Raw genomic sequence first — 17,240 nt, 5'->3', positions numbered from 1 at the left:
TACCGATACCATCTCAGAGCATAACTTAATCATCCCGTATCTCTCACAGGCAGTCCCTAACCTGGCGTTTCCTCTCAGACATACCACTAATACGCATTCATATTCTCTTTCACAGATGGATCGTCAGCGCCCTCCGGTTCCCGCACCACGCCGCTCGCTTGAATCGCGAGTCGTAGTGCCCACAGCCCCGCCACGACACACCAATACCGCGATGGCCGACTACCGGAAATGCCGATTGTGTATGCGGCATCACGCCCTCTTGAGGTGCCCTGCCTTCTTGGCCATGCAACCGCAACAACGCGCACTAATCGCTAGAGCACATCAATATTGCACCAATTGCTTGGCGCTGTCCCATCGCACCGACGAGTGCACCTCCACCGAACGCTGCCGGGTCTGCGGGCATCCCCATCATACCCTATTACACCGGGAAACCGGAGGTCGCCACCCGTCATATGCCGTTCCACCACAGCAGGAGGCTCGTCCGACATCACGCCGCCCGGAGCTACACCGTCGCATTTCCTCAGCTCATCGTCGACATCGCCAGCCACCAGCCACCCATCGTTCTTCGAATGCATGTCAACCTCAACGGCCATCAAATGTAGAAAATCGCACTATACGATGCACCGCCACCGGATTGCGCACGTCAACTTACAAACATAAAGTTGGAAAAATATTAATTCAAGAAGCAGTTCGGGCTCTGACCGAGCTGCAGCACACGTTAGGCGCTTAGTACGCCTAGGCGGGCCAGGATGCTTACGCGGAGTAGGCTGCCAACCGCCCCATCTCCCCCTTGTACATACGTATATCGATGAATTTATATATATTCCGTATCTTGTACTGTATTTTATTATGGAATTGTATTATAGTGAATTACCCGCATAATCCATGAATTGTATTTACCCTTTAAATTCCCTATTGGGAACACTAATGGACGTGTGGCAGCCTCCACCGCGAAAATCCACCAAGTTCAATTCGCCGCAAGTACAGAATGGCGATATGGCATGATCGCCGACCTGTCAGAAAACCACCACCTTTTGTACCCTTGCTAAATTATTTTTTATTATTGTCATCTTTCGCCAATGCCGAACAGTTTTACTTGCTAAGAAAAAAATATTTTTCGGAAAAATTATATATATCTAGTTTGGCACAATAGTTTTGAAAATCGGAAAATATTATTGAAAAGTTGCCTAATTTTGCTGCGCGTTTGTGCTCTATAGCGAATCAATCCGCTTCCTTTATATTCTATTTTTGCAAAGCATAGAAGTGTGCTAAATTTGTCTTTTGCAAGTTCAACAGATATCGTGTGCGAATTGTTCATTTTATGCGAATCAAAGGTTTTCCTTTGAATACAATAAATAATAACAACACATCTGTGTATATATATGAATTATTTATAACATTCCATGTTACGAGTGCTCGTGTTGCCTTCAGAAGAATCTGCCGCAATAAAAATATTGTGAAACCAAATGAGTTGTTGTTCTTTAATTCCTCCGCACCTAATGCCTCTATTGGACCAGTGGTGAGCTAAAATAACGCCTTTCCGAAAGAATCGGTGAAAGTCACGCAGCGAGGGATAGAACGCCAAATTGTGAATGCTATAGAAGGAAACCCATCGTTCATAGAAGCGGTCACATACAGTACCAGCACAACCGTGAAACCAATGGCGAATCCTGTTTCATTAACATAAACTGAGGCTCTGGCGGCTCCGAACTCCTGATTGATCAAGGTGTGGGAGGGCGGTATGGCCTAGAAGGTTGCATGTGGTCATACCAAATCGTTCCCGAGATTGTTGGGCTAGAATCTTCATGGTGCTTGTTACCGGAACGTAGCGGATCTGCATCCGGAAAAGGACCATCCACATCGATAACACTCCACAAGGTCTTCGGTGAGTGTCCTTATCGCTATATAACAACTACAACCAGTGCAGTAGCTCTATAAAGGAATTCAGCATGTTTCTAATATATATGGAAGCTTACTACAACCAAATTGTGCTGTCCTTAAATACAAATTACTTCTTAATCCTACAGTTTTCATCAAACGTACATATTGTAGCTACTTTGTATTTTGTAGCTACTTTGTATTTGATTTTACATTCATACGTTTCACAACAGAAAAACTATTTCGTTTTTACTTCTTTGTTGCTGAAACTTAACCACAAAAGAATGCTAAAAATTTAGGTTCATAATTGTGAAACAAGAAAAACTAGAATCATTAACCTCTTTCAATAAACAATTAACTTCAAATATACAAGCAAGTAAATACCATTTTTGAATGCTCATAATAGATATGTAAACAATAAAAGCCTAGATATCAATTATGTCTATTTTTATTATCATTTTCGTTGAGCAATTTTGTATGCAAGAAAAGGTTCAAGTTCAATGTTTATAACGTGATTGGTATTGCAGAGGTAAATTTAGTAAGTAGGCCATAATATCAAATAAAAGAAAAGTAGTTTTTATTGATACAGCAGCGTACACGAAAATGTTGTTTTGTTAACAGTGCTTCGCCCCATTCAATGGGCACGACCACTCATAAATTTCATTAAAGTCCTCTAATTGGAGGCCAAGGGAACTGGCTGTTTCAACAGGGGTGGACCATAGGAAGATTGGTATTGGAGGCGTAAGTTCCACATTACAATTGAAAAGGTGGTTGGTGCCATGTGGGGACACATCGCATGCAGGACATACAATAAATATGTCGACGTGGATTCTGGACAAGTAAGAGTTTAACCTGTTACAATATCCAGAACAAAGTTGGCCAGGGTGACTCGTGTCTCCCTTGGTAGTGTGTTTTCTTCTTCCGCAAGGGTAGGATATTGCATATTTATAACAGGGTTCACTGGGCGAGTTCTGGCAAACGTGTTTACCGATTCTGGGTGCATTTGGCTTAGGGCCTGCTAATGCTTGTTTGGATCAAACGGCTGTGTTGGCTGGTGTGGGACCTCGCAATAGTGCTTATGGAGATGTTCCCTTAACCCACGTGGAGATGGGGCTAGATCAAGCATTTGTTCGTTAGGATGTCCTGGTTTATGATAATTTAGCAAAATGCCGGTTCAGCATTTCGTTGTGCTCTTTATTGTTCAGCTCTTTGGCCTCACTATCTAGGTGGTGTTCGGGGGTCATAAGGAGACATCCGGTGGCAGTTCTGATAGCAGCATTTTGGCAGGCCTGCAGCCTTTTCCAGTATGTGCTTTTAAGATCAGGCGATCAAACTTATGACGCGTAGCTCATGAGCGACTGGCCAATTGCTTTGTACGTGGTTAGCAACGTTACTTTATCATTCCCCCAGGTGCTGCCGGCAAGCGATACAATTTCGGTGGCATGCGCCTTGAAGGTCAGAGCATAATAGAACGTACCCCTACCCTGACTGAAAGTCGGTAGTTTGACACCATTGACGTGAACGTCCAATATTTGCGGCATCTGTTCCTTCTACGTCGTAAACAGAGTGGTCATGGATTTTTTCGGTGATAATGCCAGGTTGCGTGAGGTGAAGAAACTTGAAAGATCGGGGAGATAGCTATTTATTCTTTAAACTAATTCATCAATTGAAGGGCTAGGTGCTGTTGCCATTATCGAGCAGTCCTCGACATAGTAAATTATTGTAACTCCAAGAAAATAGCAGTGCCTATCTTTATCAAAATTCGTCAACTAAGTTCTTTATATTAATTTTGATTAAAAAAAAATTTCAACAAGTTTTTGTAACAGAAACTATGCACACCAATCAAAGAACGTTTTCGAAAAAAATTTGAAAATTCAAAAAAAATGTTACGTTAATTTCGAAATTTTTATTTTGAGTTTTCTGAATTTTTTTATGAATGTAGTTTTGTTACCCAATCAATTTTAGTCTCATAAAGTACAATTTGTAGGTTCTCAAAATTTTCATTAATTTAAAAAAAAATTTCTCCGATAGATGCTCCAGATTTTCTTCCATATACAAAATGAAGCTACGCGCTCTTCGTATGGTGGAAAATATAAAACACTTGTGTTTATTTTTTAAAATGAAAACTTGTGTTTATTTTTTAATTGACCTCGAGCCGGCAAAACGAATATAAAAATATAAAACACCTTTCAGAAAAAAAAATTTTCAAAAATCTGTATGAATTTTAGAGAATTGATTGCGCTACAAAAGTTCATGCTCAAAAAAATGTGTAAAACTGAAAAGAAAAATTTCGAAATGTTTGCAAAGTTTCTTCGAATGCACGAATTTTTCGAATTTACGAATTTTCGAAAACATTTTTGAGTTTGGTTTGCACAGTTTTAGATACAAAATTCATAGAACTTGTTTTCTTAGATATCAAAAAAAACTTAGCTGCGGAGTTCTATTAACATAGCCACTGCGATATTTCTGTTCGATGCTGCACAAATAAAAATTATGTTGAAACTGATTTTTTCGAAGTCGAAATTCTTTTGTAGTCTCCGAACTTTTCTAAAAAAGTTTTTAAGATTGGTTTGCGTGTTTTCAGGTATAAAATTTGAAAAGAAAAATATAAGAATTTGTATTGACGTGATTTCATAAAAACTTACATCGCTATACTTCAGTTCGATATTGTAAATAACTACTTACAGATGTCTCAATTTAAAAGCAATAAAGCACCAACTCTTTGAGCGTACCTGAAAGTAAAGAAAACAACATTTTGTTAATGAAAATTAAGCTGGTGTGACTTAAATTAGGTTAAAGTACTCTATATTAGGCTTCAAAACGCTTCACACTATAGACATATTGAGGTCGAAAATTACATTTAACTCTTTTTCATTCACTCATTCATTCACACATTCACACACGTTTCATTAGCGCCAGACGCGTCACTGCTGTTATTAACAAAGCAAATTGACTGCCGAAACGGAAGTGAAATGTTTGGTTTGTTTTGTTTAGTAAGCTGATTGAACTGCTTAATTTAATGATATTCACGCTACAAATGATTCACGGAAATGCAGAGCTTAATCGGCATGCAATCACACCAATGAATATAAATCATTTGTTTGGCTTTAAAAATGAAAGCTAAATTTTTGATTAATAAAAAGGCGTTTCAGTTGACCGAATCAATGATTGCACCTAATTATGGGGGGTTGTTATTGGTTAGGATGCACTTTATGCTGGGGTGCCTTAGGCTCGGTCGAAGAAAAAGTTCCAAAAAATTATAACTTGTATTAATCAGGTAGCATGATTCAACAACAAGAGGTTGGCTCGACTAACACATTTTTTGACAATTGAAGTCATTTTGCTCCCAAATCGAATTGACATCCGTTAACTGTATTTCTTTGCGATTTTTCGCAAAATATAAGTAATAGGAATAGGAAGCAATCAATTTACAAATACCCGATAACTACTGAACTGCATAATTCCTTAGAACATTTTTTTTTTTAATTTTATGATGAATTAATTAACCATGCCATGATCTATTAGTGTGGCTGAACATAGGTTTTATGAAAAGTACGGACACCAAGGAATCGTGCACTTTCGTAAACCTATGAACATACGACCCCCTAAACCAATTCAAAATGCACCGCTGAACATCAAAAACTCGACTAGTAAATCGTTTCACGTAAAAATGTTATTACTAAATAATGGAGATGCCATAACGAAATGTACTCGTTGAGCATGTTCATTTATTCATTCCGTATGTTCGGAACATTCGTCTCCATTTAAGATTTTGGGGAATCGGTTTATATTTGGAATATTATGTACATATTGTTACGAATATTAGCAAAACTAAGGGGTGCTGTCATCTCTAAGCCGATGCTAAGCAGCGCCTTGCATGCACATCCATAAATCAATCGTTACGTATCTACATACATAAACGAATCAATCATTATGTTTACACATATGTAGGGACACGCAGCTGAGAGCAACGCACAAGCACATGCAGATATCTTATCTGAAATGTTCCTAAAGGTATGCAATTGTGATTGTGGAATTGTAACTCACACATACAAGCGCATGGGGTATGAGAGAAGCTATAAAAATTATACATCGGTACTTGTAGCTGAGAAATTTATAACTAAATAATAAGTTCTGGAATTAGAAAAGCCTAGAAATATGCAACGAGGAGGTCGGACAGTATAAAAGGGCGACAACAGTGGAGGAGAGATATCAGTTTCCTTTAAGCTATCAATCAGTTTGAAATAAGCAGGCTACAGTTGCGAATTATAAGTGCTATTGTGAAGTATTTTAATAAAGGCCATTTTGCATTATTGAATAGTGGAGTTATTTATTCAACAGTTTAGTGATTTGAACCTTTGTAGAGGATTGCAAATAAGGGAAATTGCAGTAAATTCGTTACAATATATTAACCTGGGTCAATTTGTATGGACGAAAGTTAACCGATATCAAGCAATCGATTTTCGATAGGATTTGTGCTCAGGAGTTCCACTACACGTACCCAAAAAAATAATTTTCGAGCCTGCGAAATTTGATTTTTTTTACTTTTCTTCGACTTTGATTTTTAAGGTTTTTTTCATGACCTACTAAAAAATTTTTATTTGATTTTTAAGCGGACATTTTTGGGTGGGAAAGGGTATATAGGAAAATTTTACAATCAAATGAAAATTTTTTTGAGTAGGTCATGAAAAAAACCTTAAAAATCAAAGTCGAAAAATCAAATTTCGCAGGCTGAAAAATTATTTTTTTGGTATGCGTAGTGGAACTTTTTTTCCTGAGCCCAAATTCTATCGACTTATTTATTAACCAATAATAAAAGCTTATTTTCAAAATATTTCTTTTCTTTAATTTTATTTTTTTACTTTTTAGTTAATTTTATCAACCAATAATAAAAGCTTATTTTTAAAAAAAGTTTTTTTTCTTTAATTTTATTTTTTAATTTTAGTTCGTTTTACGAACAAGTAATAAAAGCTTGTTCTTAGAAAGGCTTTTTTCTTAACTTTAATTAAAATATCAATTTTTTTTAATTTTTAGTAGGGTAAAATATTGTTTAAATTAGTTATGTAATCTTTACTTAGTTATTTGTAACGTTTCTCATCCCATTCATTTCTTTTAATGCATCAACATTACAAGGTTTCTTCGAAGTCAACTTTGAACAGTCAAGTTCTTCCATTCGAAGACCTGCTAAAGACCTAACTCGGCTTACAGCCACATAAGCTTGACCAGCAGCAAATAATTTGCAGCCTAGATAAATAACAGCATGATCTACAGTAGTTCCCTGCATTTTATGCACAGTTGCAGCCCGCGACAAAGACAATAGGGAGCATTCTTCTTTCAGCTATGCCTTGATTAAATTTGGAAGGAAATGGAATTGATTTAGGCTGTATTATGTGAACGCCATCGTTACCAAAGTCTACGCGAACCGATGGTATATCGTTGTGGTATAGTTGAGCACGTCTGTAATATGGCCATATAATTTCCGTGATGTGACCTATTGCTCCATTTACAAGTCCCTTAGCAACGTCAACGTTAGATCTGAACATAAATTTAGCACCAACAAATATTTCTAGTTCTTTTGGAATACCTCCTGTTTTGTTAATGTCTGACTGTATTATATTATTAACACCAATCTGATCATTCTTTTTTGTTCCATCAATTAATTGATCTTGCTAATAATCAGTTATCAGCTGAGTGAAAGAAATTGTGCTTTTGAAACGATACGTTGAGCCAACTGTCAACAACCAATCGATAAAAACGTTGAGTGAATCGCCTGCAGTTGTACTTTTGGAATGCGCCCCATGCTTTGTTCAACTCATTCAAATGAATTTGTATATATGTGCATACACATGTTCACGTGTTTTTGCAACAACAAAACGTTAAATACATACATACATACATATGAATATACAGATTTTCGAGAAAACATATCGTATGTGTTTGCCAAAAGTGGTTTCACTTCGGATATCAGCATCTTCGGTTGTCAGATCTTTCATGTTCAACGCTAACACGGTATCACGATGAAAAAGTCTCTCAACCAAATTACTGTTACGAATTGCTAAGTTTAAATAACCCTGACAGAGTATGAGTACACGATTTTTTATATCATGATGCGAATATATTGGCGCATATTCATAATCGAAATGAAATTTGACTTAGTTAGTTGAAGCATTTTTGACAGAGAGCACATATAAAATTGTGTCAAGCAGTGCTAACTAACTTAAAATCATATTTTATTGTGACTTAGCCTATGTCGCGTTCAGTTTACAACTACTCATTGCAGATCTCTGCTCTGTGGGTGTTTAGGTCACAAGCTTAAATATGGCGGTGCACCCTCGTATCGCTGTACTTTTCCTTTTCGTTATCTTTTCACATCACATTTTTCATTTATTCATATCGGTTTATACCGATAACCGTTTACCCCGCCGGATAATAGTTAAGCCTAGAATTCGGCTGTAAAGCAAAATCAAGTGCGCAGAAAAGTATGCAACATTGAGGAATAACAGCCTAACTTCTACGTTCGTTGTTTACACAAAAAAAGCGAAGTTACCTCATTCTTGAACCGCTGTAGGTTATTCACCATCCCTCTAAACAAAGGACTTAGGCTTTATTACCTTGTGAACACAAATCTTTATCGATAACTCTGTTATCGATTAATTTATCGAATTCTCGCAAAGTAATATTGCATTGTCATGGGAGTTATACATGTGTGCAAAATCGCAGCTCAATCGGACATCGGGAATTGTATCAAATTTAACTTGCAAAATTTGATTACAAACATCAGCCAAGTGAAAGTAAATAAAAGCTTATAATAAAATCCAGTTTATTTAAAAATATTACGAAAATTTATCGACTAGAGCTGGGTTCTTTTTTGAGGTTCCTTTAAGTTTAGGCAACATTTATTTTTTTATTTTTTGATGCATGATGTGCTCTTTTTGCCTCATTTTGAGGTTTATCTGTCAGGAGTGAAACCAGCATTCCTTATTGCTGATGCCACTTTTTGCTGGGATTGTCATAAGATGGTGTTAGTGTGTTGCGAAATTTTATTGTTATTCATGCGAACTAAGCCACGCCTAGATGCTCCCTAAGTAGAAGCCTCTCTAAGCACTTCCAGACTATAAATGTGTGTAGGTTTAAGTTTTCTTAAACTACTTTCCCACTGGGACGCTATTGCAACACCTCTAAATTGCCTCATTCAATTTCACTTTCATTTTCATCAATTTATGTGCGGCTTATAGCGCCCAAAGTGACTTAAACACAATGTAAGCAACCGGTTGTCAGCATTAAAAAAATTTAATAAAATCAATAAAAAGACGAAAATTTGTAATCATTTTCGCCAGTTCACTTGGAGCAAAACAAAAAGCATAAAAAAAACAAAAAACCTTAACGATAACGCTTAAAAAAAATTGTGAAAGATAAACAAAAAACAACAACTACTAACCTTAAGGCCGTAAAAAATGCCAAAGACACAAAAAATAAAAAACTAACAACCCAAAGGAGATGCGTTGCACCATTGCAACAGCAGGCAGACAGGAAAATTTGTCTACTAAAATTTGCAATGGTCATAAATTTGAAAAGTGAGAAGATGAAAATGCAAGTTGCCACAAACATGCCACAGACGGCAACAAGTTGCATGGTGGTATTACTCCTTTTTGTTTTTGTTGCGGTTATATTTGTTATTTTCTTGTTGACGGCCTAAGCCGACAGTTCAATTTTCAGTTCGTCTTAAGCGGCTAGACGTGCGCATGTAGACACAAACGTTTGAATATGCAATTTTCCGAATTGGTAATAAAAAATTGCTTACAACATCAAATAAGCAACAACAACAACTACAATAAAACTAATACATAGTACTTTAAAAGTACGACAATAACAACAAATGTTCAATAGAAACAAAAAAAAGTCGTTTATGTTTGCTAGTTTTGTGGCTTGAGTTTAGACACTTTTAATGCTCTTGTGGTTTCTGCTATTTTAGTTGTTGTTGTTGTGGAAATTTTGTACAAAAATTTTAAAATGGAAAGTTATCGCGGCGCGTCTTCTAGCCAGTCGTGCCTACACAGGTTGTTTAGCAGGCGTTTAAATGGCATATCATGCGTTGCAACTTGTTGCGGCAACATGCCTAACTGCTATTCGCGCTGTTGCTGCTGCTGTGGTGTCGACGTAAGCTGGCCTGGCTTGTTGCTTGGTAATAAAAAAAATTTAAGATGCTAAAGCTGTATAATTCACTTACTTTCTATATTTTTTTGGTTGTTTTAATGTGCTGCTGAAATGTGGCAAGTGATGCGTTTTTTAGGAGTGTGTTGCTATGGCAATAAATTGATTGCTTAATTTTAATGAGTTATGACAATAATTTGGAGATGTTTATATATTGAGCAAACACTGAATTTTTCTTTGTTTATATTGTTTTTGTATTAGATGTTTTTGTATTAGATTTTAATTTGAAAGTATAATTTATTTTTCAATTAGCACGAGAATACCCGTCCGAACCTTTGCTTATTCAGATGATGTGGCTATCCTAGACAGAGTGAACCTAAACTGACCCTCAGTGTCTCGTAGAGTTAGCCGATAATGGTCGCGAAAGATGGCTTAGTAGGTATTCAAATGCCTCGGACGTTAAGTAATGCTTCAGAATTGACTGCTATAAATTAACAATAGTCAAAATGATTATCTTTCATAGCGTGCTTTCTAGTGGAATGCCCTGAAGACGACTAGCACTGCTAAACGGTATCAGTACAGCGCATCAGTACAGCATACATATTTGGTTGGAGTCAGCGAAGTTCCTAGTGCATTGACCGCTTTGCTATTGAATGAAGTACACAATATAAACCCGTTTTCATTATGTTTGCAATTTACGGGTACTCCAGGATTCTTATCACCATTGACTTGTTTGCAAACTAGATAGATTATCTATTGTGTGTCCATTTCGATAGATTTTGCAAGTTATTTCCATATAGAGGAATGAGGCAGTGAATTTATCTACGACAGTGGTTAAGTGAATTTTTTTAAGGAAGAAGTGCAGTTTTTTTATCAGGATTTCAAGATGAGGCCATAGCATTGCAACACCTTTCAAGTAAAGCTGGTCCCGATTAAGATTATAGTAAATTTCATGGTTAGAATTGAAGAGTTTAGTTTTTACTCAAGCCAAACGGCAATTCAAGCTACAACCTAAAGAGTGTTGTAGAAGAGGATCGTTTTCCAAGCTATATTAGAATAAACATATTTTAAGTTACAGGCACAGCAACACGCAGATTTCTTGGCATCACAGGTTCTTGTATGTCAAAGTTCTGCCGTACAACTGTGATCATTGAGTTGGCTGAGCAAACAATGGATAGACACTATCACTTAAAGTATGCCACATATTTCTGACACAAGGTGGAGCACATGCGTTTAGCCGAACTCTTGTCCTGGTCCTCGTCCTCTTTCTATTTCAATTTCTCTTTTTCCTCATCTTTCTCTATCTCTATCATTTATTTTTTCTTTGAAGTTGTGGCAGCCCATTGGATTTTATTGGCTAAATGAAGCCAAACCAGTCCAGTTGATGTGTACACATCCCATGGGTCCGCCGTTAGGAATTACGTCACGGAGCGTAAATTAAAAGCGATTTATTCGCCACTGCTTCGCATGCGCATCCATTCATCACTCATAAATCGTGTCCATAACTATGAAAGTCCAAAAGTCCATGTGTTTGCACAGTTGGGGAACTAAATTCTTCATTGAACCGTGAGTCTCTGCATGCAAAGGAAAAGAAATATTAATTACTCCCGTAAACACAATTAATATCTGTGTAAGATAGTAATTAGTTCGGTACATATCCGCTGTAACATTGAACTATATTCCCAATTAAAATGTAGGTCCAGCACTCTTTGCTCGACTACCCCCATCGCTTTTACCACATTACTGTTGTTCGTGACTATGCGTTTTCTGGCGATTTTATATGAGTGTTGGACTACAATGTGTTACAGTTCACGCAACAGCAGATTTACTGAGATTTTTTCAGATAAAACCGGCCATCCTAATAACACTTGCTTTCGTATAGCTGTAGGTCGGTATATTGCTAATATATTTTTTTGGTGTGTCAATTACAATTAATGCCAACCTATTGTTGCGTATAATATTATTAAGCTGGTTACTGTGGACAATAGCTGACGGGTAGCTTCATCTGGCGTTCACATTCTAGGCATTGTTCGCGCAAGGGATGCACTAGCCTTATTCTCTTTTTCTCCCACTGCCTTGAAAGTTAGTTTTAGATCAATGTTTACTTTTCAATATTTCAAGTACTTCTTTGAATTTAATAGGTGCGACCGATCAAAAATTGTGATCAATGTCCTCTAACGGGAGTCAGTGGAAACTTGCAGGTTCAATAGGGGTGGAACATAGTGAGAGGAGTGTTAGGGGCGTTGGTTCCACATTACAAATGAAGAGGAGGTTGGTGTAATGTGAGGACACATTGCAGGCAGGACATACATTTTGTATGTTGGGGTTGATTCTGGATAGGTAAGAGTTTGACCTGTTACAGTACCTAGATCGAAGTTGCGATAGAGTGCCGCCCATTTCCCTAGGGAGAGTGCGTTCATCTTCTGGGAGTTTTGGGTATTTTTTTTAAGAACACAATTCGCCGGCCAATTTCTAGCATAGAGGTCCGGCGCCTGTTTGTGGACATCACTGAAGACCTGCTTGTGTTTTTTACTTCATACGGCTGAGTTCTCACGCATCGTGTTTCCTCATAATGCTTACGGAAATGACCCGTTCAGCCCCTGGAAGGTGTGGCCTCATCAATTAGATGTATGTTGGGATGCCTACGTTCCGGGGTATTTAACAGAAACTGGTTGTTCAGCATTTCATTTCTCTCCCTGATGGAGAGTACTCTCGACTAATTATGTAGGTGTTGCTCTGGGGAGATAAGAAGATGATTCTGAGGGCAGTATTTTAGCAGGCCTGTATTTTTTCCATTGAGTAACTTTTAGGCTTGGCGACCATATCGGGGACGCGTAGCATGCAATCAGCCGGCCAATTGCTTTGTAAGTGCTAATAAGCGTTTCATTTCTTTACCCCAAGTGCTGTCGGCAAGAGATTTAGGCATTATATTACGGCTCTGGATTTAGGGAACAATTGCTGTTGCATGCTATTTAACATGTAGATCCTGATCGAAAGTCACACCCAAAATTTTTGGGTGTAAGGCACTCGGTAGCGAAGGAAACGATAGTGGCTCCTTCTGGTGGTGAAGGTAGCTTCGATATATAGAATTTAAACAAAATCCAGATAATTTACGGTCCACCTTTTGAGACTTGGAGGAAGGGAGGACCCTTCCAAGTCTTGCCGTAACGTGCCGTGGTTGACCGTATCAAACAGGTCTAGTGAATTTATATGATAACCTCCAATGGTAAGGATAAACTCATCCGCAGTCCGCTTTGAGCTTATCTAAAGCACTTCTCTCTCATTGCCATCTTCAGCCACATATTCGTCAGCATATTCCTTTTACCATAATATCGTGTTCATAGTCGGCAACTTGTGTGTCGACTTTGAACGTTGATCTTTAACACGCCTTCGTCCATCTTATTCTTAGTGTTAGCCCCAGCACAGTTCCGAGAAGTACGCCGCCGAAGATGTTGTGCCTTCGTTGTCCTCCATCGTTATCAAATAGAAGTACTCTATTTACAACTATATCGCTAACTCTATCTCTTCTCTTTGTGTTGGTATTACATTTTATCGTACTACTGCTCTTCAATATCCAGTTGTTATGCCTTCTATTACTCTGCTACCTTTTTCACTTCATACTGCAATTACTGTTCCGCTGCATCTTTACTTTTTCCTTGTTCTAGCTGTCTATATCTCCCTTTTCCTCTCCCCATATAACACCTACTCCTTCACACCATAGACCTTTATACAGCATATTGGCTAGATAGAGCATTCAAAGTGTCTTGATCTTAACAAAAATTTAACAAAGTGAAAAAGATTCAAAACTCTTTCAAAAATGCTGCAGTTAAGAGTTTAATGTGCATAAGAAAACGAATAAATAAATAAAAAAATAAGAAAAAAAAATTAAATAAAAAAATTTTAAGCACTTCCTTTATATAAATGGACAAAAATCAGTGAAAAATGTCTCCTTATATAAAGACACTAGCAAACCCGTCAGACGTTGTTCTGCCCTAAATTTGGTCTACCTGTATACATTTTAATAAGCTTTTGCTCTCTAACTCTGTCCTCCCCTCTTCACTTCTTCTTAATCATTTTATTCACTCCTCCCTCCGTCTCTTTCGCTTCATCTATCTCTATTTTCGTCTCACTATATCTCTTTCTCAGTCTCCTTATCCTTCCCCCTTTTCTCTTCTCTCAAGTTTTTCCAATTCTTCTTCATCCCTTATTGCCAGTCCCCCAGGGTGGTATGTATTATATTCCAGTCCCATTCCGAGTTCCAGTCCCACTCCGAGTCTCAGTCCCAATCCTAGTCCTAATCGCATTCCCAGCCCGTCTCTGGTCTACTTCCCCGAAAAAAGGATCGTAAATACTAATATAGGCAAATTTATATACCAAATTTCAGACAAATCGAATAGGACGTATTTAAATAGGTATGTGGGTATTACCAATTCATGCTTTTTTCGGCTTTGCATGCCTATTTATCAGTTTTGCCAGGTTGATTCGACTAAATCGAATATCACAATGGAAATTACTTTAAAGCTCTGAGCAACAGCTTTCATTTGATATCATATTACACACACATTCTAGGGGTATCCGGGTCCACGTTTTGGCCTATATCTCGAGACCCTAGTCACCCAGCGGTTTAAATTACTCTGTACTAAAGCACACATCAACAGCTTCAATTTGATACCCGTAATGTAAAAACACATCCTAGTGTTACCCCGGCCCACGTTTTGGCCTATATCTCAAGACCCTAGTCACAAACAGATATGAAAATTACCCTGTACTTTAGCACTCATCAACAGCTTTCGTTTGCTATCCATATTCTATAAACACATTCTAGGGGTACCCGGGTCCACATTTTGGCCTATATCTCGAGACCCTATTCACCCACGGGTACGAAAAATACCCCGTATCAAAGTACCCATAAACCGCTTCCATTTGATGCCCACATTTTACGAACATATCCCGGGATTACCCAGGTCCACATTGTGATCTCAAGACCCTATCCAGAATGGGATAAAAAGTAACCTATTTCTGTCTCCTGGTTCTAAGCTACCCCTCCACCAATTTTCACCCAAACCTTTTCATCCGTTCTTGAGTTATAAATAGTGTAACTAACACCACTTTCTCTTATATATGTACATATATACATCACATTAGAAACTTCAAAAATAACAGTATTTCTCCACTATTTAATGGATGTTATTATACAATCTACAAACTTCAATCAGTCTATCTATTAAAAAAAAAGCGCATGAAAATCCGTTCCGTAGTTTTAAAGGTTTGAGCATTCAAAGGGACATGGGACAGAAAAAGCGACTTTGTTTTATAATATGTAGTGATAGTGATACATGCAAAAATACCAAAAAACAAGTAAGGAAGGCTAAGTTCGGGTGTAACCGAACATAACATACTCAGTTGAGAGCTATGGAGACAAAATAAGGAAAATTAATCTGGGGTAACCCTGGAATGTGGTTGTATAACATGTGTGTCAAATGAAAGGTATTAAAGAGTATTTTAAGAGAGAGTAGGCCATAGTTCTATGGATGAACGCCATTTAGGGATATCGCCATAAAGGTAGACCAGGGCTGACTCTAGAATGTGTTTGTACGATATGGGTATCAAATGAAAGCTGTTAATGAGTATTTTGAAAAGGAGTGATCCTTAGTTCCATAGGTGGACGCCGTTTCGAGATATCGCCATAAAGGTGGACCAGGGGTGTCTCTAGAATGTGTTTGTACGATATGGGAATAAAATGAAAGGTGTTACTGAGCATTTTAAGAGGGAGTGGGCATTAGGTCTATAGGTGGACGCCTTTTCGAGATATCGCCATTAGGGTGGGCCAGGGATGACTCTAGAATGTTTGTACGGTATGGGTATCAAACGAAAGGTGTTACTGAGCATTTTAAGAGGGAGTGCGCATGAGGTCTATAGGTGGACGCCTTTTCGAGATATCGTCATTAGGGTGGGCCAGGGGTGACTCTAGAATGTGTTTGTACGATATGTGCATCAAACGAAAGGTGTTACTGAGCATTTTAAGAGGGAGTGGGCATTAGGTCTATAGGTGGACGCCCTTTCGAGATATCGCCATTAGGGTGGGCCAGGGGTGACTCTAGAATGTTTGTACGATATGGGTATCAAACGAAAGGTGTTACTGAGCATTTTAAGAGGGAGTGGGCATTAGGTCTATAGGTGGACGCCTTTTCGAGATATCGCCATTAGGGTGGGCCAGGGGTGACTCTAGAATGTGTTTGTACGATATGGGTATCAAATGAAAGGTGGTAAGGAGTATTTTAAAAGGGAGTAATCCTTAGTTCTATAGGTGGACGCCTATTCGAGATATCGCCATAAAGGTGGACCAAGGGTGACTCTAGAATGTTTGTACGATATGGGTATCAAACGAAAGGTGTTACTGAGCATTTTAAGAGGGAGTGGGCATTAGGTCTATAGGTGGACGCCTTTTCGAGATATCGCCATTAGGGTGGGCCAGGGTGACTCTAGAATGTGTTTGTACGATATGGGTATCAAATGAAAGGTGATAAAGAGTATTTTAAAAGGGAGTAATCCTTAGTTCTATAGGTGGACGCCTTTTCGAGATATCGCCATAAAGCTGGACCAAGGGTGACTCTAGAATGTTTGTACGGTATGGGTATCAAACGAAAGGTGTTACTGAGCATTTTAAGAGGGAGTGGGCATTAGGTCTATAGGTGGACGCCTTCTCGAGATATCGCCATTAGGGTGGGCCAGGGTGACTCTAGAATGTGTTTGTACGATATGGGTATCAAATGAAAGGTGGTAATGAGTATTTTAAAAGGGAGTAATCCTTAGTTCTATAGGTGGACGCCTTTTCGAAATATCGCCATTAGGGTGGGCCAGGTGCGACTCTAGAATGTTTGTACGATATGGGTATCAAACGAAAGCTGTTACTGAGCATTTTAAGAGGGAGTGGGCATTAGGTCTATAGGTGGACGCCTTTTCGAGATATCGCCATTAGGGTGGGCCAGGGGTGACTCTAGAATGTTTGTACGATATGGGTATCAAACGAAAGGTGTTACTGAGCATTTTAAGAGGGAGTGGACACTAGGTCTATAGGTGGACGCCTTTTCGAGATATCGCCATTAGGGTGGGCCAGGGGTGACTCTAGAATGTTTGTACGATATGGGTATCAAACGAAAGGTGTTACTGAGCATTTTAAGAGGGAGGGGGCATTAGGTCTATAGGTGGAC

At 38.3% G+C, this 17,240-nt stretch overlaps 1 protein-coding gene across 2 annotated transcripts in view; it reads right to left on the bottom strand.

Moving 5' to 3' along the window:
- The window catches only part of a (arc), a 232,804-nt gene that overhangs the window by 109,294 nt on the left and 106,270 nt on the right, over positions 1-17,240 (bottom strand). Inside the window, exon 2 of one of the 2 annotated variants that reach the window (XM_067771209.1) lies at positions 4,564-4,610. The exons of the other annotated variant lie outside the window; for it this stretch is intronic. The gene's annotated coding sequence lies outside the window, so the exon portion shown is untranslated. The remainder of the gene's footprint in view (positions 1-4,563; positions 4,611-17,240) is intronic. 2 annotated transcript variants of the gene reach the window in all.

The sequence above is a fragment of the Eurosta solidaginis genome, chromosome 3 (genome assembly GCF_040869045.1).
Source record: "Eurosta solidaginis isolate ZX-2024a chromosome 3, ASM4086904v1, whole genome shotgun sequence".
NCBI classification, from domain to species: domain Eukaryota; kingdom Metazoa; phylum Arthropoda; class Insecta; order Diptera; family Tephritidae; genus Eurosta; species Eurosta solidaginis.
This window is presented reverse-complemented; position numbering and strand designations above follow the sequence as displayed.